A 23,229-nucleotide genomic window follows, 5' to 3' on the forward strand; every position below is an offset into this window, starting at 1 on the left:
AGCTCATGCTTCCAGACTCACAGCAGCTGATGCCCTTGTCAGTACCCTCAGGGGCAAGGTTCCCACTGTTAGCTGAAACCGGGGTAGGGAGAAATAGCATATGCTTTGTGCGACTCGTCCCTTGCCTTGTGCTGATTTGTTTAAATCCAGTAAATGGACACATGTAGATCCCAAGCAGCTCCCTGGGAAGTAGCTGTACAAAGAAAATGATATGAAGGCAGCTGTTCTTGTTTCTTTGGCAGTTTTTCCTAAATCTCACCTAAAGGCAGTTGGCAAGAGACCAACATTCAATAGCCCATGTTCAATGGAAAGAAATACGAGGGGGAGGAGGGTTAGCAGGCGTTCACCTGCCATGTAAGCAGTGCTGAGCTGGGGGTAGCAGCCTCCGTGCTGAAATGTCAACAATTAATGCAACTACTCAGCAGCTACATGCTTAGTGGCAACTTCTGCCTTTTTCCAAGTGGTTTACAAACTGCCTGGTCAGAACAAGCCCCGAGGTGCAGACTATGATACTCACAGCTTTTCAGAGCAGAAATTGTAATGCACTAAAGCCTTATTGATCAGACGTCTTGTATTTTAAATTTAATCTGAGAGTAAAACACTCATTTTGCTTTTTCACCCATGCACTTTTGGAAACACTACTATTCCACTTACAAAATGACTTATCTGTAACTTCCTTTATCTCAGAAGGGAGAGTACTTGCTTCTCTTAACCAGAATTTGTAATTTGTTCCATGCTGGAGCAGTTATTCCAATGAATAGGCCTCTGACTGTAGCCTGCATTTTGCAACTTGATCCCTTAACTAAAATGCACTTTTTGCTCCTACCATAGCACCTGTGAGACCCACAGTTTCCTTAGGGTTTTACCGTGCAAGAAGGATTGTGAAATGACAGCTTAGGTGGGAACAAGAATTTCATTGTGTCCCTGGAGTTTTGTCTGAACATAGGTGATGTCTGGGTCTATATTGCATTCTAAAGGACAATAAGAGAAACAAGGATGTGTGAAATACATAAGTGGGCAAAAAAACAGTATCAAAATGACCTAATCATGTATACTACAGTAAAGTTATTGTGTAATTTTAAAATTCCGATAGATACCTTATTTTGCATATGTTTGAAGACAAAATCAGTAGTTGTCATTTATATGCACTAAACAAACAGCTAAAAGAAAAACATATTCTCTTGGCATTTGCTAGGTTGATTTTGTATGTCTATAGATTAATATTTTGTGCATTTGAGCACTATTCCCATGTTCTGCTTCATCAAATATAATCATCATGGAAGGTGGGTCTAATTTTCAGTCTACTGATTACCAGACTGCTTTACACAGGTGTTTTGAACTAGAATACAGACAAATTATCTGTCACGGAAAAGACACTTTAGTAGAGGTTTGGAAAGATTGAATACTTCCTTCTTCTTAATAACACTACAGTTCTGTAGTGCACGACTTTGTGTCTGGGTCACATTAGTAAGCAGGGAAATTATTATAACCTGCCCAGGCCTAGCTTGATTTCATTTTCTTTTTAATTGTCATTAGTTTGTGTTCTCTTTACTTTTGAGAAAATGGCTCAGGTGCTCACAGGTTCCCACTACTTAACACTGAAAATGACAAATCACTCTTATTATTGTTGCTAATGTCAGATTTTGCCTGCTATTGGGAAATATAGTGGTTTGCATCCTGTCTAGTGACTTATTCTTTCTTCTTAGTTATACCAACCCCTGGGATCACATGTGTCACTTCTGCCATGTACTCACAAAGCCAAGCGGACCAGGACTTCATGGCTTGACTCTCCTAGCACCAACCTAAGTGGGGAAGAAGGGGTTGGTTGGGGTCACCTCACCTAATTCCTGCTCATTTCCTTAGAGTTTGGGGGAAGGACACAAATGAAACTTTAGAGTTTTGCAGAGACATCTGAGTGGCAAAAATGGTAACAACTTTCACCAAAGATTTTATGAAAATGGAAAAGTCAACTTTGGAGAAAATGATTAACGTGTATATAAAAGAGATGCCTAAGTGGAAGTCAGTGTAGCTCTTCCAAACTTCAAGAATGGCACTTGGAGAAAACACAACAGAAAATCCACCATGTGGTTTCTGTTAATAAGATTATAAGAAATATAATAAATATAAAATAAATGTCATGTGCAAATTGAAGAAAAGGAGATATTAATAGCTCGAATACTAAGCAAATCAGATATTTAAAGTAACAGGACCCCTTGTCGCTGACAAAGGAGAATTCTAGTTCTTTATCTCGGTCAGGTAAGCAACCCTCATTATCAAAGGCCCGGGTGTGCAGGAGCTGAAGAGAGTTGCATAAACCATATGGAGGACAGATGGAGGAAAATGAGAAGGGGCTGCAATCAAAGTACACAGCAGCATTTTTATGTTCTTGAGCGCCCCTTTTAGGGAGATGGAGCCATCTGGGGCCACGTGCAGCCATATGGTGGCCCTCCACACGGCCCAATAGCAGTGAGGAGGAGAGGGTCCATGGGAGAAAAGGAATGGTCCTGGAGGCTGGGATGAGCCTGTTCTGGATTCTTACATTTTTGGACCCACCAGAGGCTGGGGAAGATAACTGAACAAGAGATGTGAGTAATTTCTCATCCCTTTCCCACAAAAGTCACTAATTTGTGAAAATGTAGGTGCAGGACCCAATAGAGGAGGCCCTCTGTGCTCTCATAGGACAAGTGGAAGTGATTACTGATTGATGTTAACATACAAATAGATAAAGTTTACTCCATTGAATATAGCCAGGAGGAGAATGCCAGGGCTATTAAGATAAGGCATTTCTGTTGTTACTGGACTCAAGAATAGAATAGGAAACAACTAAATTCATATAGTATTCTATCAGCAAATCAAGCTTTTTAAAGGAAAAATAATTCTAGAGATGCTTAAAAGCAACTTACTAATGATTTTCTTAAATGAGTTGACTCGCACACACCTACTATGTATACTATTTTCATAATCCCTCAAGTACATATCTTTCCTCCTTTGTAGTGAAAGGCACAAGAAGTCATCCAGTATGATATCTATGGAATGAAAGAATGCATGAGTGAATGAGTGAATTTCTTTCTTTCTTTTTTTTTCTTTTTTTTTGAGACGGAGTCTCTGTCTGTCACCCAGGCTGGAGTATGATCTTGGCTCACTGCAACCTCTGACTCTCGGGTTCAAGTGATTCTCCTCTCTCAGCCTCCAGAGTAGCTGGGATTACAAGGGCCCACCACCACGCCTGGCTAATTTTCGTATTTTTGGTAGGGACAGAGTTTCACCATGTTGGTCAGGCTGGTCTCGAACTCCTGACCTCGTGATCCGCCTGCCTCGGCCTCCCAAAGTGCTGGGATTACAGGCGTGAGCCGCCGTGCCTAGCTGAGTGAATTTCCTAAACTCTTAAAGAGAAGATCAATGGGAAGTGCAGATAAGGAACAAGCAAACCAACCAGGCATTTAGGTCTTTATTTGCAGCCACTTTTGAAATGTTCATTCATCTGTGACAAGCTCCCTTTTTGTTTACTAAGTTAGGAATAACACTCCCTGAGAGCAAGCAGCAATGAAATTCATTGTCATCTAAAATTTTCAACATTTCTTCTTTTGTCTGATAGTTCTTCATTGTTTAAAGTAGGAAAACTATTAATCTGGTAACTGGATATTTGTGAACCTGGACAGTGATTGAAGCTGTTTTCAAAGATTTCCTTTTTTTTTCCAAGGTTCAGGTTTTGACTTGAAATATTTTGAAATGTTAGAGGAAAATCAAGTTGTTTCTGGAGCTTTATCTTTTCCCAGAAATGGGGCAAACATCATTGGGCATGAGATTTACATGAGAGAATTACGAGGAAGGTAAGAAAGAAAAAAAACAAGGAGCTGTGAGTTAGGGGAGTTGAAGGGATGGGGTAGCAGGTTTGGGCCCAGCCAGTCCTGCTCTGTTGTGGTCCTGCTGGTGACTGTAGCTAGTTAACCCTTTCTCCCTAGAGAGGATAAAGTGTGTTTTGCTTACAGATACTTCTGTAGTGAATGATGATTTCTGTTTCAAAGCAGGGGGAAAACTGTGGATTATATGGAGAAACCCCTTCTTACTGATTTTTCTTTCTGAATCTGTGTTATGACAGGTCTACTTTAGGGAAAACATAGGAAATATGTTATTTCCCATTTCCTTATTCATCTTTTTGAAGAAAATATACTTATGATTACAAGTTTCCAAGAAAAAAAAAGCCAACAGAGAATAGAATAGTAGGAATAGGTAAAGCCTACCAGCTGATTCTCATTAGGCTTGACCTGATTTCTTTTAGGTATGGCTGCTTTTTTTTTTTTTTTTTAAATTTCATGAGGTTATCATTCAGTATATTCTGTTAACATGCCTCTGTGTGGAAATGTCTACACAGCCTGCCTTGATTCTTTCAGAGATACCTCAGTGTTGGGGGGTTGGCGTTTAGCAGCACACAGTAGGTTGAGCCTGTGATTGAAAAAGTGAGTTCATTACTGTTCTAAAGAGGAAACAACCTTTGTGAAAGTGCCTGTTTTATATTATAGGAGTGTCTCACTCAACTGATAGAGTCCAGAAGCTCTTGATGGTCAACCTAGTGACTTTTTTTTTTTTTTTTTTTTGAGACGGAGTCTCACTCTCTCACCAGGCTGGAGTGCAGTGGCGCGATCTTGGCTCACTGCAACCTCCACCTCCCAAGTTCAAGCGACTCTCCTGCCTTAGCCTCCCAAGTAGCTGGGACTACGGATGCGCACCACCACACCCAGCTAATTTTTGTATTTTCAGTAGAGACAGGGTTTCACCATGTTGGCCAGGATGGTCTCAATCTCTCGACCTCATGATCCACCCGCCTCGGCCTCTCAAAGTGCTGGGATTACAGATGTGAACCACTGCGCCCGGCTGTGATGTTTTTTAAGCATTGCACTGATAAAACATTAAATAAAGTGAGGGCAGGCACCTCATTTTCTATTAACTTTTTAATCTTGTCTCCTGCCAACACCAAGCTCATGATAGTCCCTTGATATTATGTAATTTTCATGGAGGAAAATTAAGAATATCTTTCTTCTTCCCCTTGGAAAGATAGAAGACAACGTAAGTGAACTTCTTCCTTGCTTACCTTGCCTTTTAGCATTCCTGGAATGATCCTGGGTGCCTCTCTTCCAGGCTTTTTCTCCCAGGTTGCCAGACCATAATAACCCTGAAGCAGCATGGCTTTTGCTGTACTAAAAATGTTTGAGGGTAGGTAAATATTTAGATGGCGGTAAGTCTTTTCATGATTTTGTACCATTGATACGCACATGGCATTATCTTGCATTTATGTCTTTTTATTTCTGTAAGGTCATGTAATAAACAGACCAGTGTAGCTTATCTGTAGCTGCACATTAGCAGCACCTGGGATGCTTTTTAACAAAACAGCAATGTCCAGAGATCCTAATTCAGTTGGGCTGAGTTGGGGCCTAGGCCTTAAGGCCTTTAAAAGTTCCCCAGGTGATGCAATCCACAGCCAAGTTGAAAGACACTGAAATAGAACATTGTCTCACTTCCATGTTTTGAAAGACCAATTCCAGGTTTCTATTGGTTATAAATATACAGAGAGTTAGGAACAACGTTCCCCCTTTCCGACCCCTCTGACAGGACTGTATATCCAGCCTCATGTCCGCTGGCCCCTGTCCTGGAGTTCTGCCGCCTGAGAAGTTCATAACTGACAAACCTACACTGCCAGTCCTTCCATTAAAGTGGTTTTGGATAAAAGGACACCATCAGAGGGAACAGAGGTACTGGACACACAAAATGTTTGGTTTCTCATCTCTTGGAATGAGAAGGTGTGACTATAGTGAAAAGCCATTTGGATTTTTGTGTGGGTTCTGTCACACGACACAAATTCCTGGATGGTCCTTAGGTTTCACAGCCAAGAATGCTTCTGAGAGAAATAATGTTTTAAGAAAGGAGAAAATGCATATAGCAGAGTAGAAGGGTTACTAAAATGAGATTCTGAAGTCTTGAGTACCGAATCTGGGCTCCATTAAAAAAACAGCCCGAGACTTTGAGCAAGTAATAAATGAAATGATCTCTGAAGTATCTTTCATCACTAAAACCCTTTGATTCAAAGGGATCTATATTTTCTTTCCTTGCAAAATATGTTACAGAACCATAGAATTATAGGTGGGAGGGAGACCTGAGAATTGGTGTAGATGACCTCCAAAGTCATTTTATGCTGAAAACACCATCACATAGCCCTTGCACGAGGGCTTAGGAAATTTGGTCTAACTTCTTATTACTGCTACATTTCTTCAGCCTCGTAGAGCTGTTAGAATGTTAACGGGGTATTAAGCTTAGAATCCAAGGCTCAATGGCCATACCTGGTGATGATTTAAGTGTGTTTTTATATAACTTTGTCCAATGGGAAACTTTTTAAGTTCCTTTGAGAAATTATGCCATAACATTTCTAAAGAATAGCTTTGATTTATCACCCTACTACTAAATTCCATTTGCAGAATTTTATTACCAAGCCATTTTGGGATATTCAGAAATAATGTTGCAGGAGAAAAGCAGCAGTTTTCCCTCAGTGATGAAATATACTACATCGTATCTCTTCTACTAGCCATCTCCCAGCAATTCCTTAACTTTTAGCTTTATACGCTGCTTCTGTAAAAAATGTAACTGTGCATTTTTAGTTATTGAGTTTCTGAATACCTTAGAAAAATTTAGTTCCTTTATTTAATTCCTTTAAATATCTTTGACCTCTACTTGCATAGGCACTGTTCTAAATGCCAGGGATACAAAATAGACAAACTCCTTACCCTCCTGAAGGCTTATATTCTATTGGAGAGAATCAGACAATAAACAAAATAAGTAGGAAAATATTGTATATTAGATGATGGGTTGCTAAATAAGCAATATCATTATAGGCACTAATTTGGGATAACTATACCCATGTTTTAAAAAATAAAAAAGCTGGAGGATATTTTAATGTATTTAAAGTATTTTAAGAATTAATGTGAAACTTCTGGTCAAATGCAACGAAGTTCAGAATCAAAAGAAATACACTTAATTGAAATTTTAAAAATAACATAAAAGAAATTTGAAGTATGCATAGGTATCCCCAGTTGGTAAATCACTATTGTTAGAACCCATAGAATCTGCATTTGTGGAAATGTTTGATAAGGATATCAGCCTCTTACCATCTTAAACTGTGAAAATCGCTTTATCCAAGGCAAATAACTGGACTGGGCTGCTACTTAGTCTTTTTCAGCTTTATGAAACTGTCACTTCAAAATCTTAGATTAAGCACTTTGGGAGGCCAAGGTAGGCAGATGACTTGAGGTCAGGAGTTCGAGACCAGCCTGGCCAACATGGTAAAACTCCGCCTCTATTAAAAATACAAAAATTAGCCAGAAGTGGTGGCACTGAGGCATGAGAATTGCTTGAATGCTAGAGGGGGAGGTTTCAGTGAGCTGAGATCGCACCACTGCAGTACAGCTTGGGCGACAGAGTAAGACTCTGTCTCAAAAAAAAAAAAAAAAAAAAATTAGATTAATTTGTTTGCATACATGCTAATAAAAAAAAAAATCAGTGAGAGACTGAATTCATTAGCACAAACTCCAGCTGCCCTGGGTGTGCCTCAGATGCAGATGAAGAGTACCACTGTTTGGTAAGGGCTTGTTTTTCCAGATAAAGCAAAGACTTGAAACAGCTGTCCACAGTGACAGTACAAATCCCCAAAATGGTGTCAAGAGAGAAAAAGTGCTCAAGTTAGAATATGATTTCTGTTCTACTTTATAATGTGTGTGCTGTGGTTTTTGTTTTGGTTTGGTTTGGATTTTGGTAGTTCCTTGAGCTTCTCTCCTAATTACTGGTATGGAGAATATAATGTACGGTATTTGTTGACCATAATTGAAGCATTGGAAGGCTTTATAAATTAGTGTTGACAAAGTGATGAGATAATTAGAATTGTGTAGAAATTTTCTCAGTTGTTTCACTTATAAAAGCAGAGGCTTTAGGCCACATGACATTTGAGGACCCTTCTAGCTATGAGAACCAGGTTCGAAGATTACTCCAGACACCAGTTTATTTATTCAAACCTTGTCCCCTTAGATGGATCCTTTTGCAAGATAATTATCCCCATTTAATGGACATAGAAGCCAAGGTAGAAGTTAATTCAGTTGCTTAGTGATTGAGCCACCATTTGAATTGGGAAATGAGCCCAAATATATTCCGAGTTTTATCCCAAAGATTATTTTTGCTAGAGACTGGAATCATGGATGAAAGGCATAATTGAAGTAAAAATCTACATTCAACTCAAGCTATAAGCCCCAAATCAGGTGCTTCAGTACCCACTTAAGAGCGTTCTAATCTCCAGCACAAAGACCTGCTTCTTGGATTCCAGCTGTGAGCAGAATGGCCACTGGATGGGCTAACTGCTTCAAAAAGGTTGAGAGAGAGAGAGAGGAGAGACAAAGAGAGAGAGGTCCTAGTTCCAGCTGACACTGTATCAGTCTACTCACATGAGAAGTGATTAAAAATTAAATTTTGACTGTGGATTTCATTTGAGGTGCTCCTCTTCTGGGTTAATCTATTCTCACCACCTTTGAACATGCAATATTATGTATGATAACAAGGGAATTGATGCTTTTACACTGCCAGTAGATTGTGGGTTAATTAATACCCTTGTTGTTAATGAAGCAAGGTGAAGTGAAGTGAGACCCAGCTGAAGCATAAGATCATTAACATACACTGATTAATCATGGAAATGTGGAAGTTTTCATTACAACACAACCAATGGGCAAAGGAAGATATATAATGGATAAGGATATATTTAATAGGAGTATAGCATACCTTTCAGGGAAACAATCTCGATTTAGAATGAGAATGGATCATTGGAATGCATTTTTTAATTGCATCATTTTCATGTTTATACCACATTTGAGCTGTAGTTTATTATCTGAATTTTAATTTTGCAAACAATTTCAGCATGAAAGGTTATGCAAATGTTACACTTTTCCAAATAAAAAAGTATTCAGAAAAATGTAGAGTAGTTTATTCAATGATTACCTAATATTTCTAGTGAACTATGTGGAGAGATGAATACTTTCATTAAACTTTTAATTTTATGATTTGCTTTCATCCTCCACCCTTGTTTATTCTGTGTCCACTGTTAGAATTTACTATGATAAATGCATAGGAATGTATATGTATGTTTATTTATAAAGTAGAAAATAAGACATTGGGTAACTAAACTTGTAATACTTAATTAAAGGGAAACTACAGTTGGCTTCGCAATTGTGGCTTTTGCCACAAAAGGTTGACCATTTTACAGTAGACTTTGTAAACGGAAAGTTCAAGTGTAAGTCTAGAGCATGCCAGAAACAAACCAAAGTATTATAGGGTTCTAGGAAATTAATTTCAAGAGGATCCGAAGATAGGAAATGGAAAAAGGAGTACATGAGGGGGAAAGAATGACCTTAGAAATTAGATCCTTAGCTTCCAGACTATAAGAATTATGGAAAACTTGGGCATCTTAGCAGTTTATGGACTTTCTTTAAATACTTTGAAGGAAAATGTCAACCACTTTCTGACAGGTTAGAGTGGAGGTTTTGTCCTAGAGGCTGAAGGTGAGCTATCTGGAGGTTCCTGCACACGGTGTTCTATCTAAATGACATATGCATGTGACTGCTTATTTCCTCGAAGTCAGTTTCAGTGCTGACCTCAACCCCTGAACCCCGGTTTTCCTGGGTAAACTGCAGCCAGCATGGAAGATGGAGAAGTCAGTGGACTTTCCACTTTATTCATATTTGCATATGTTATTTTCTTTTTATCCTTTATTTACATTTATTTGCTTCACCTGAAATACTTTACCTCAAATGCCCAGCTTGATACTCATCTTTTTAGCTAGACTTCCATAGAGAACTTTGGTTCTTTCTTTGTAGTTAAGTAAATTTCTAATTTTCTAGAACAACTGGAGGATAAATTATTACAAGTAATAAAATATTCTGCTCTACTGAGAGTTGCCATAAGTATGTACACGAATTGTCAAGTTTCAGAGAATCAAATATCTAAAATTACAATCTGTTTTCAAATATAAAATCTTTTTTTTTTTTTTTTTTGTGATGGAGTGTTACTCAGGCTGGAGTGCAGTGGCACCGTCTCGACTCACTGCAACCTCCCCCTCCCGGGTTCAAGAGATTCTCCTACCTCAGCCTCTCGAGTAGCTGGGACTACAGGTGTGTGCCACCATGCCCAATTTTTGTATTTTTACTAGAGACAGGGGTTCACTATGTTGGCCAGACTGGTCTTGAGCTCCTGACCTCAGGTGATCCACCCTCCTCGTCCTCCCAAAATGCTGGGATTATAGGCGTGAGCCACTGCTCCTAGCCTCAAATATAAAATCTAATGGCAAACTATGAGGACCTAATAATAGGCCTTGCTTTCACTGTTATATGGATAAGATATTGGCTTACATCTATATAATCTCTTTGACATAGGATGAAGGCTGCATTTGAAACATAAATCCTCAATATAACTTGTTTTTTCTCATAAAAATAAATTTGAGACAGATAATACCTTGTTTAATATTCTCTTGATATCCTGTCTCCCTAATAGGGTATACCCTTTAAGGAAGAAGGCTACATATATTACTTTTCTATTTCTTTGGGAAAATAATTTCTACAGCATCATTTCCCAGTTCAGTTAGTGCTAACTGGGGTTTTATTTCTTTTGAAAGGAAATTTCTGTTCTAAAACCTTTAAAAATGTGTAAATTGCCATATTTTCTCAGTAAGTTTTGTGTCTATTGGCATATTTAATATTGCGCTTTAGTAGAAACGCATGTGGTTTTGTTAGTGTCTGGCTGTATTTCCAGGAACTTGTTTAAATGTGTGATTTAAGTGGGGCATTTCTGGAGCAGCAAATTGAAGGGAACAAGAGATACTGAAATTCATGAAGACAAGATATTGTGTCAGTTGTGGGTTTGACAACCTAGTAATTTTAGCAAAATGATAGTTTCACTCTAACATCGGCAGCTGAAATTACTTGAAACTGTGTTTAAGACAATGTCAATGGTTGAAAAACCTCTGTCTCCTTCTTTCTCTTTCTGTGTTTCTCTCTCTCAGAGATCCTGTGTCATCTCCCCAGACAGTTGTTGGATTTAAAGAGAGATAATCAGATGTCCTTGTCTGAATTTTAAAATGTTTATGACATCTTCCTCAAGTAAAATTCAGCATTCTATCAGAAAATGGGGGAACAAAGTGTTTTTTTGTGTAAGAGTGTGTACTTCAGATAGTCGTATAAAGTGTGAGGAAGGAGTATTAGTGGATGGCAATTTGTTGACTACAATCACTGCATGTTAATCTCTCACAGCATGTTTCAATCAATTATTGCTTCATTGAAAGGGTGTAATGTCATAGAATTGCTCTGACAAGCCCATGTCTAAAAGAGATATTCTTTGTGTGGGAGAATGTTTGCTTTTAACCTACCTATAATTGAGCTTCTCTTCATTTTTCCTATCAGCCTTTTGGCACTATAACCTTCCCCTCCCATTTCCCATTATCCTCATTTTCTGCCTCAGGCTTTCTTACTCTACAATTGAAACCTTTTCTTTCATTCAGTTTGCAGCTTTTTTGCCTTGTACTTAAGGCTGCTACTTGGCTGGCAGTCCTTCCCTTGAATCTCGAAAATAAATATGAAATTACAGTTGTTAAATACGGGTGACAGAAACGTGGCAAACTAAACAACAACAACCAAAATCCCAGAACATCTTGTCATAATCTAAATAGTGACAGAAAATAATTTTCAGAACAATTCTGTAGCCTTTTCTGCTTCAGACTTGGACTTGGCGTTCTTGTCTGGCATTTAGGATATTTGGTGAATCTTCTGACTCTGAAATATTTTAATCCTTTAAATGAGCTTCATTTAGTGGGAACATGAAAAGTACAATTTAAAATTCTCCATTGCATACCTGGCTGGATATTGCTACCTAAATTCTCAGTCTAAAAACGAATATGGTTTTAGATGAATGGGTATATGTAAGCTTCTGCTATTTTTTTCTTATTATATCCCTTTCAATATTCTTCACCTGTTATGAAGAAGAATTTATGTAGTACTGACAGCAAGTGAACATTTTCCCCCTAAGTTTTCTTTGAGTCTTGCTTGATATCACATATTTTCTTTTGTGTAGCAGTTTACAGATTTTAAATCTACTGTCATGTCGTATGTTTTGTTAAGAAAAAAGAGAGAGCAGAGTGATCTTTTCATCCTAATTTTGGTTCTAATTCTCAGAGTTGGATATATAAAATGTGACCTTTGATGTCTTGGTTCAGTTTAATCTGTATTTGAAGGCATTGCAAGCCATTTTCATTTACCGATGGCTTCTGTAGAACAATTTTAGTTAACCCAAGTTCTGCCAATGCTGATTGGCATAGTGTGCATATCTCAGAATTATTATGACAATTTGCACTGTTTGATAGTCTCCCAGGGAGGGTGTTTGTTCTTCCAAAGAAACCAACAAACAAACATCCAAGGCAATGTGTATTCGTCAGCACATTCTAGAAATCTACAGTAGTGAAATCAGGATGAATTAACAATACTTAACACTCCTTGAATGTACCTTTCCTACTTTTGATAATTGAGAAAATTGAGAACCAGATCATATTGCAGATCATGTACTTGAGCTTCTGAAAATTTTCAGTGTATATGTGTTATTTGTGAGTAGGCATGGCTGCATGTAACAGAAAAGCTCTAATGATGATTTAAACATGGTATAAATGTATTTCTCTGTCATGTGAAAATAAGTATGGAGAAATACAGTCCGCAGCCGGTAAGGCTACTCTGATGTCAGTCAGTCCTGAGATTCCTTATTTGAACTTGATTTCCTGGGCCCTGATGGACACTAGCATAACTGTCCAGGCAGCAGGATGAAGAAAGTCATGAAGAGCACACTTGTCCATCACACACGGCTTCTGCTTTTACCTCATGGACCAAAACTTAGTCTTGTGGCCACATCTAGCTGCAAGTGAAGCTGGCAAATATATTGTATATTGTTTTGTTGTGACTTTAAAATATCAGGGGAGCAACATGCCCAGGAAAAAAAAAATCAAAGTTTGATTCCCAAAAAAGGGGCAAATGGCATGTAATTTTGTAAATAGAAGCTTATGTTAAGTTTGTTTTGATACTATAGACCCAATGCCATAATTATATATTTGTTTCTTCAAAGAAATATGGACACACTATGATTTAATGCATTGTATAATTGTCATGGGAAAGGGGTCCTGATTCAGACCCCAAGAGAGGGTCTTTGTATCTCACGCAAGAAGTAATTCAAGGCGAATCCATAGAGTAAAGTGAAAGCAAGTTTATTAGAGAAGTACAGAAACAAAAGAATGGCTACTCCATAGGCAGAGCAGCAGCTTGAGCTGCTGGACTAAAGATACTTATAGTTATTTCTTGATTATATGATAAACAAGGGGTGGGTTATTCATGAGTTTTTCTGGGACTCAAGGTTCCTCCCCTTTTTAGAACATACGTGGTAACTTTCTGATTGTTGCCATGGCATTTGTAAATTGTCATAGTGCTGGTGGGAGTGTCTTTTAGTATGCGATTGTATTACAATTAGCATATGATGAGCAGTGAGAAGGACTAGAGGTCACTTTTGTCACTACCTTGGTTTTGGTGGGATTTGGCTGGCTTCTTTACCACATGTTGTTTTATCAGCAAGGTCTTTGTGACCTGTACCTTGTGCAGACCTACTATCTCACCCTGTGGTTTAGGATGCCTTAACCTTCTGGGAATGCAGCCCAGTAGGTATCAGCCTTATTTTACCCAGCCCCTGTTCAAGATGGAGTCACTCTGGCTCAAATGCCTCTGACATAGTCATTTTTTAAAAAAGCCTGTAAAGTGGTTTGGATTATCTCTTATATCCTCCTCAACAAGTGAATATTTAGAATAATCTTATATATGCTTAGCATGCAAGGTTTAGTTAGCTATAAGTACTTTTCTCATGTCTGATTTAAGCTGTTGATTTAGTGTTTGAGAATTATACATCATTCACTGTAAATTCTTGTCACTGTTAGAAACATTTTTCATATAAGAAATGAAACATGAACTAAGAAATATTCCATATATTATGGCTTGGAAGAAATATTATTTAAACAATGGCACAAATTAAATTTGTGCTTATAAGAGTAGATTTTAGTATCTAATTGTATATAATATTCTATTATTGTGACATAATAAGAAATACATACTTGGTCTCTGCCACTGGTATGGAGCTCTTAAAACCATGGAATTTCGTGAGTGATAGAGGTGATAGGAGCATCTTTTGTTTTAGTATTTGGTTTTAATCACTTATTCTTAACACAAGAGTTTCTAAGACCTTTGGAATCTCTAGAGTGATAGGAAAATTTTTTTGTATGCTAATATGATGACTGGTGACTGGGGTCCCTAGATAGATTCAGGATGGGAGCTGGTTGCCAGAAAGACAAGGTATGACTATAGGGATAGAACTTTTGGTCCCAACCCTCAACCTCTGGGGAGGGGAGGGAGATGGAGATTGACTTAATCACCAGTGGTCCATGATTTAATCAATCATGCCTACCTAATGAAGTTTCTATAAAAACTCTAAACAATGAAATTCAGAGAGCTTCCAGGTAGGTGAACACATCCATGTGCCATGAAGATAGTGATCCCAAACCCCACGGAAACAGAGGCTTCTGTGCTCAGGACCTTTTTAGACCTCATGCTGTGTAACTACTCACCTGACTGTTCATCTTCATCTCCTTTATAATAAAACAGTAAGTGTAAGTAAATGTTTCCCTGAGTTTAGTGAGCCCTTAACAGGTACTTGTCAGACCACAGAGGGTGGTTGTGAGAACCCTGATATACAGCCCACTGGTCAGAAGTACAGGTGACAACCTGAGACTTGTGATTGGCATCTGAAGTGGGATGCAGTCTTGTAGGATTGAGCCCCTAGTCTGTGAGGTCTGTGCTATCTCCAGGGAGTGTCAGAATTGAATTATAGGAAACTCAGTTGATGTGTTGAGAGTAGAAAAATGGTTTTTTCAGTATGATCTTTCATATAGAGAATTTATCTAGAAAGGAGGGAAGAATTTTATGATTTGGCCTTTTGTAAACAATTTTTTTAGTTTTTGCCTTTACATTTCGATTTTAAAAAATGTAAATATGTATAATTGGCCAATCTTAAAAGCATTAGGAATTTGTGGACCATTTCAATCCTTCCATGTGATTGTCAGTTCTACCTTTTGAAAAGCAAATTGGCTGATCTCGTATCTATTTGCTATGGCCAGGTATCCACTAGAAAATAAAAAACAAAATAAAGTTTGAGTAGGAATAAAGGAACTCCAGCATCCTAGCACTTAGAAAACAACTTTATAGGGGCATCTTTGGTGATTTAAGACCAATAAAAGACCACCTTCTTGTGTCTATGACTCTACTCCTGCTTCCAAACCTGGAGATTCCATTACTTTCCTGCATTTTCTTTTCCCATAAACCGGATGGGTTATTTGGGTCCACACTCTCGGGAGAGCATAGTGTCATGAAACAACCAGGGCTGGGACTTAGGCCCTTCAGACATCATCTTGCTGAGGACCCTTGGGTGGTTATTCGCTTTATTCATCTCAGCCTCAGTGCTGTCACCTCAAAAAAGATAATGTGCAACCTACCTTCTAGGGTGGACATGAGGGGCACAGGTCATGTAGGTAAAGCCCTTAGTGTTAACAGGTGTGGAATGTGGGGTGGTGATTTGGTGATTATCATTAGCACTGGCACACAGTTTGTGGTCAATAAAGGGTGGCTGTTGTGAGTATATTTAACTATCGAGGCCGCTATCATTTTCCTCCCTTACTTTTTCTCCTTGCCCATTGAAGCCACTCTGGCTTCCTGGTGCATGGCCAGATAGATATGGTTCAAAACAAATTTGGGGCTCCTTAGAAAATAAAGACAAAATAAAATTTGAGTAGGAATAAAGGAACTTCAGCATCCTAGCACTTACATGGAAAACAACTTGATAGGATCATCTTAGGTGACTCAAGGCCAATGACATGTGCTGGGTAGGGGTTGGGGTGTGGAGGACTGCCCAGACATTCACAGGAGTGTGATATTCATCAGCCTGGGGTGTAGAGGATGCCTTATGTGGTCATTTAATTATCTCACCAATCAGATTCCCAGGCTCTGTGAACAACTTTCCATTCTCCATGGCAGAGGGTACAGTGGTCATCCCTTAGTCACAGAAGTTCAGTAAATGGTTGCTGACCAAACCTTTCTCTGTGACCCAAAAACATGAGTCTTCCTTTCACCTGTGTGAGAAAGAAAGCAGCTGTGTGTTATTGAAAAGAACACTAATAACAGCTCTGGAACCAGAACATAGAGGCATGTCTGCTGTCAGCCACTGGTTGATATATTTGTCCTAGCAGTATTTTTAAATACAGGCAATACATTAAAGTAAATTTTCTTGTGTTGAAAATTGTCGGTAAATGTAAGATCCTGTGCCAGATTATTTCGAAAGAGCCTCAATTGGCCAGGTGCAGTGGCTGACGCGTGTAATCCCAGCACTGGGAGGCCGAGGTGGGTGGATCATTTGAGGTCAGGAATTTCAGACCAGCCTGACTGACTTGGTAAAACCCCACCTCTGCTAAAAATAGAAAAAAATTAGCCGGGCATGGTGGTGGGCTCCTGTAGTCCCAGCTATTCAGGAGGCTGAGACAGGAGAATTGCCTGAACCCAATAAGTGGAAGCTGCGGTGAGCAGAGATCGCACCACTGCACTCCGTCCAGCCTGGGTGACAGAGCAAGACTCTATCTCAAAAATAAACAAACAAAAAGCCTTAATTGTGCTTACTTATGTTTAATTTAAATTAGTTTTGTAGAATATCTTCTTATCTTTAATATAATCTAGCTATCCTGCTAATCCTTAGTCTTAACAGAGGCAGTTGACTATTCATTGCTAGACTTGGAAGAAAATAAGTCTGTCTAGAATTCCTAGAATTTCTGTTAACCAGCTGATATGGTTTGGCTGTATCCCCACCCATATCTCATCTTGAACTGTAGCTCCTATAATTCCTGCATGTCATGGGAGGGACCTGGTAGGAGGGAATTGAATCGTGGGGCAAGTCTTTCCCCTGCAGTTCTCATGATAGTGAATAAGTCTCATGAAATCTGATGGTTTTATAAAGGGGAGTTCCCCTGCACACGCTCTTTTGCCTGCCACCATGTAAGACATGCCTTTGTTCTTCTTTCGTCCCCAACTGTGATTGTGAGGCCTCCCGAGCCATGTGGAACTGTGAGTCCTTTAAACATCTTTCCTTTACAGATTACCCAGTCTCTGGTACATCTTTATTAGCAGCATGAGAACGTACTAATACATAAAAAAAAGTGAATAAAATGTTATTTTTCTGAAATTTAATGCTAATATTAACATTCAGAATGATGATGTATTTCAGGTTTTGAAAAAAGTTGATAATACAGAACCTTTTGGTGCTTGAGAGGTAAAAACATTACATGTGTCCTAAGTTGATTCAGTTGTTAGAATGACTATTAATTTGCTTATAATAACCATATCTCAGGCTTCTAATTTAGGATATTATGTTTAAATTAATTTTCTTTTTTTCCTGAAAGTTAAGAACGTTTAATGGACAAACACTAAGGAACACAGCTTGTATGTTTAGAACACGTGTGTGATGTTAATCAGACAACCATGCAGCAACTCTGAGAGGTCCGAGTTGGACCGAGTGAATCTTAGAGCCAGATATTAATTTTTGTTGGTAGATGCTGGCAGATTGGTGCTGAAGGCTTCATGCCCATGACAATTCCCACATTCTAATCTATACAGTTAAATAAATGATAATTGTATTGATTATTGAGAAATTTTTCATCCCAGCTCCTTGTGAGAGCAACTGCTCTTTCTAAACAATGAGCTCTACAACTTTAAGAGGAGTCTTTGGGGAAAAAAAGAAAAAACAGTGTGATATATGGTGTGAGCACTGATTATCAGAATATCCTTCGTTCCTTTTAACTAGAGTATGCCCCCACCATTCACCAAGGGGCATCTCTCTAAGGTCATCAAACCAGGGACTGTCCACATAACAAATCCAGTGCTCTTTGAGTCCTGAGCCCGATAAAGCCTCTTCAAGCAGCATTTAACACTCTCATTTCCAATCCTTTTTTTTCTTGTTGGTTATTACGTTTGTGTCCCGTTTGTTTACAGAAAGGAGGCTATTGACTGTACATTTGTTTCTCTTTATTCTGTTTCTCTCCTCCTTCTCTTTCCCCTTCCTTAACTCATCTTTCCCTTACCATCGCCCAAACATGAATATCCCACTCCCTTAGACTGCTGCTTATTTTTCTGAGAAATCATGTTGGCCATAGCCATCCTCTTTAGGTACTGGCTCCCACAATCATAACTGTAACCCTCGTTGGCAAGCTCTGGTCTTTGATATTTTTTCCTAATAGCTTTCCTTAGAGTAACCTGGGGAACCCAAGCTCAGCAAGTTTAAAAGCAAACTCACCTCCCTCCCCTTATCCTTCCCTTATCCAGTCTGACTTCCCTGATGAAGCAAGCTTAACTCATATCTCTCTTGTCACTTCTGGTCTTGAAAATCTCCCTTCACTTCCCTTTTCCTGTGGAATAAGCCCCAGGCTCCTTAGTTTAGCATTCAAAGATCCTTCTGGAATTGCCTCCAACCTATTTCTCTAGCTTTACTTTTCAATTATACTATGTGATCTCTTCTATTACTACTACACAACTGTGCTGTAGACCAAGACTTACCAACTTGCATGTCCACAGGCAGTAAAAGTGAGTGAGTGAAGACTGCCAGAGCAGAAGGGTGATGAACTGGAGAGTGCCTCCTGCATAAAGCAGGCAAGTTGGCTCTAAACATGGTTGCCATAGGAGATGTGGCCCTGGTGTTGCCAGATCTTCTGACTTTTAAATTTTGTCAACTCACAGAAAGCATCTCTAGGGACTAAACAAGACCTGCAAGTCACAAAATCACAGGTTTGTGACTCAGCCACAGACCCACCCACATCCGTTGCTTTGCTCACATTTACTTCTTTTCCTCCTCCAATTCTTCTTGGAAATTCATAGTTCTCAAGTTTTTGTTGGCGGATTGGTAGCACTTGGAGAATTGGAACAAGGTTGAAATAATTTTATTTTATAAAAATAAATAATAGGTAGTATTTATCTAGAGTGCCTAGGGTATACCAGGCTCTCTGCTAGTTGCTTCAGATATACTGTCTTATTTAATCTTCACTATAACTCTGCTAGGTATAGATATGATAGCCACTTTACAGGTGACTTAACTAAGGCCTGGAGAGATTAAGGACTATGCGTTAGGCTACCCTGTTAGATTTCCAGCTCTCTGTTTCCATAGTATTTTTTATACTGTTTTCTGAGCTTCCCAGCATACTTGGCAGATACATGCATATGCCATGAATGGGCTGTAATTGTACCTAGACACTGAGAGCAGCTGATTGGGGATGTAACAACAAGAGCTATGAGGCCGCTCACCGCTCTTAGTCCCAGGGTGACCTGCACCCTTTCTCTGAGTGCCGCAGCCTGGAGAAGGTAGACAAGCCCCCCTGTTTATTACTCTATGCTCCTCCTAGTAACATTTTTAAAAGGCAGTGTATAGAATTAAGCATAGCTAAGAATGGAATACCTGTTGTATTCAAATCATTCTTTCTTGAAGAAGGAATGATAGGATTCTAAAACTGAATTTTACAAGTTAAAATAAAAACAGATTTGATTATTTGAAGAGTGTCCCCAAGCTCTGTCTGTAGTAAGTTCCTGTCATTTAAAGGGGTGACTTTTAAGATTTGATATTCAAACAGCATTAAATAAATAAGCACTTTTTTTCTGCCACAAATACCTAAAAATAAAGCTAGATCTCAAGATTTGGTTGTGTTAGAATGGCTAAAGAAAACGCTAGGGTGAGCCTGTAAGAATTGGCAGGGATTAAGTGAATTTAAGAGCTGTAGTAAAAAGCTGTGTTTGAGGTCATTAATATCACTTTCAGAAATATAAGATACACAGGGAAAGTAGCATTGCTTTTAATGGCATAGCACTTTAATCTATTATTCCAACCTGAACATGAAAAAAATTTTATTTGTGCTTAATCAAATTACATGGTACATTTTGGCACTGCTTCTCAAAAAATAATGGCAAGTTGTAACATTCCAGGACCAGAAATGGGCCCTTTCATGTTCAAAGCTTTTCTTGGCTTCTTGAAATAAAGGTTAAGTAGAATATATTTTAGAGTGCCTTAAATTCCATTACATCTGAAGTAGAAATACAGGTGAAACAAAACTGCTAATAGTACTTCAGGGAATATGAGTTAATACAGAAATGTTGAATATTCACATTACCATGCTTGGATTAAATGGCTACTATAGGCAGTTGCCTGTCAAAATTTCTTTTAATTTGCTTTCTTGGTAATTCACTTTAACAGATGAGTGGTTTCATTATCTCAGTGCATTTTGCTTATGAGTGTTGAAAAAATAACCAAGGTAGATTTATATAATTTTTCCTACATAACGCTATACTTCTAGTGATTTTTAGACTTCAGGGTCTTGTTTTTGTTTTTTGTTTTTATGTTACAAAGAAAGCATTAAGCTTAGACCTTTTGGTAACATATGGATCAATTTTTAAAATTTGATTACATTTATATATAACAGAACTCCATGAAAATTGTCTGTACCAAACCTCTTACTATTCCACCTTGACACAACTCTAGCATGCTCTAGGGATACTTGTGTTTTGCAGAAATAAAATGGGAATTTTTAGAGCTTCATATACTTAAAATGAGACAGAGAAAAACGTTTTAATTGGTACATACAAGAGAAATACATTCAAATAAAATTAAATCAAAATAGATAATTGTTTTTATATGACCTAAAAATTAAAATAGGCCAAGCACGGTGGCTCATGCCTGGAATCCCAGAAATTTGGGAGCCCGAGGCAGGCAGATCACCTGAGGTCAGGAGTTCGAGACCAACCTGGCCAACATGGTGAAACCCCAGTCTCTACTAAAAATACAAAAATTAACCGGGCGTGGTGGTGTGTGCCTGTACTCCCAGTTGTTCCAGAGGCTGAGGCAGGAGAATAGCTTGAACCCAGGAGGCAGAGATTGCAGTGAGCTGAGATCATGCCACTGTACTCCAGCCTGGGTACCAGAGTGAGACTCCATCTCAAAAAAAAACCCAAAAATTAAAATAGTAGCAGATGATAGGGAAAAGTCTTATATGACATCAGTATAGCTAATTACATGCATGGATTTCAGAACCATTTCTATATATATTTTATTTCAAGTTTTATAATAGTTAAAACTATAGAAGTATTTACCTTCCAATTTCAATGATTATCAAGATGTTACTTTTTTACTTGCAAGGATGTTTCTTGTATTCAAAAAGCCACTACAAAAGTATTATTTTATTTTGGAGTGGGGAGGATAGTCCCAAAAATTTATTGATAAGCCAATAATTTAGGATTAGGTTTAGTAATTTACTTAGTGCATAGAATATCAAAGAAAATGGCTGGCACCGTGGCTCACTCCCAGCACTTTGGGAGGCTGAGGCGGGCAGATCACCTGAGGTCAGAAGTTTGAGACCAGTCTGGCCAGCATGGTGCAACCCCCATCTCTACTACAAATACAAAAATTAGCCGGGCGTGGTAGTGCACACCTGTAGTCCCAACTATTCAGGAGGCTGAGGCCGGAGAATCACTTGAACCTGGGAAGTGGAGGGTGCAGTGAGCTGAGATCGTGCCACTGTACTCCAGCCTAGGCAACAAGAGCAAAACTCCATCTCAAAAAAAAAAGAAAGGATATCAAAGAAAAAGTTTTTGGATATTAATGTATGCATATTAATATGCTTAGGTATTCACAAAGTTAGAAATCAAAATGAATACTTTTTTTATTCAGAATGTTAATATATATGGCAACTATGAATTTGTTTAAATGAAAGATACTTTTATGTATACAAACATGCTTTTCTGCCTGTTGTCTTAAATTATTATTAAGTACTATGTAGTGTAATAGATAATTATAGTGTTTTAATTTGGATGCCAGTGGATTTGTAAGTCTTTCTAAATGGCTATTGTCGGCTAATAGTCTTCAGGGGATCATTCATATAACCATCATGGTTCTAAAAATATCTCTAAATACCAGTGGGACAGCCTCTTTTTTGGAAGCATGGCTGTTATAAATTGCACTTTTATTTGAAGTGCATCATTTTGATTATAGTATTTTCATTCATACCACTCAATTACTTTCAGAATCTGTACAGCAGAAAAAAAAAAAAACATGAATGCTGGAAAAGAATAAAGGAAAGTGCTTTGTATAGAAAAATTTAGAGCAATATAGTAGTTAAATAGAGAGATATTTGAGTTAGGAGTATTGGGAATCTGTTCTATTCATTAGAATTTTTAACTATTTTCTTTATTAGGACTTCAACTGGAGCTGTTTTTATATAGCCTCATTGTTTTTATTTTAATTAATATTTCTATGACAGATAATTAGGTAAATGCTGTTGAATTTTAAATATATTAGCTTAGGAGAAAATAAGCATTTCTGGGTCAAAGCCCTTAACAAAATATTGTCATATGTGAGCTGATTAATTGAATTGAATGCCAGATGGGTTTGCCACCATCCAGCCAGACTCTGGTAGTCAGTTCATTATCTAAGGTTGTTCTAGAATGGAATGACTGGTTATGTCAAACTTAATGGTTTAATGGTGTTCTTTTTAATCTCAGCTACTAATGAAGTAAATCTTGATTAGAGAATAGTTCTAACCTCATTAAATGCAGCTAAGTGTAAGAACATCCCAAAGTGTCTGAACCTCTCTGTCACATCCAGCATTTTAAATGCCAACTCCCTCTCAGTGCTGTCACCCAGTGGTTTCTGCACACTGGCGGCTCCTATCTACAAGAGCCATTGAAAACCCTAAACTAGATTCAAAGCTACTCTGTTGGCCAGGCTCAGTGGCTCACACCCGTAATCCCAGCACTTTGGGAGGCCAATGCCGGCAGATCACCTGAGGCCAGGAGTTTGAGACCAGCCCAGCCAATATGGTGAAACCCCATCTCTACTCAAACTACAAAAATTAGCTGGACATGGTGGTGCATGCCAGTAGTCCCAGCTACTTGGGAGGCTGAGGCACAAGAATCACTTGAACCTGGGAAGCAAAGTTTGCACTCCAGCCTGGGTGACAGTCTCAAAACAAAACAAAACAAAACAAAAAAACAAAAAAAAACCCTA

General features: G+C 38.4%; 1 protein-coding gene across 2 annotated transcripts in view; it reads left to right on the forward strand.

Moving 5' to 3' along the window:
• The window catches only part of RAPGEF5 (Rap guanine nucleotide exchange factor 5), a 239,890-nt gene that overhangs the window by 165,179 nt on the left and 51,482 nt on the right, over positions 1 to 23,229 (forward strand). The window lies entirely within an intron of this gene.

The sequence above is a fragment of the Pongo pygmaeus genome, chromosome 6 (genome assembly GCF_028885625.2).
Source record: "Pongo pygmaeus isolate AG05252 chromosome 6, NHGRI_mPonPyg2-v2.0_pri, whole genome shotgun sequence".
Lineage (NCBI taxonomy): Eukaryota > Metazoa > Chordata > Mammalia > Primates > Hominidae > Pongo > Pongo pygmaeus.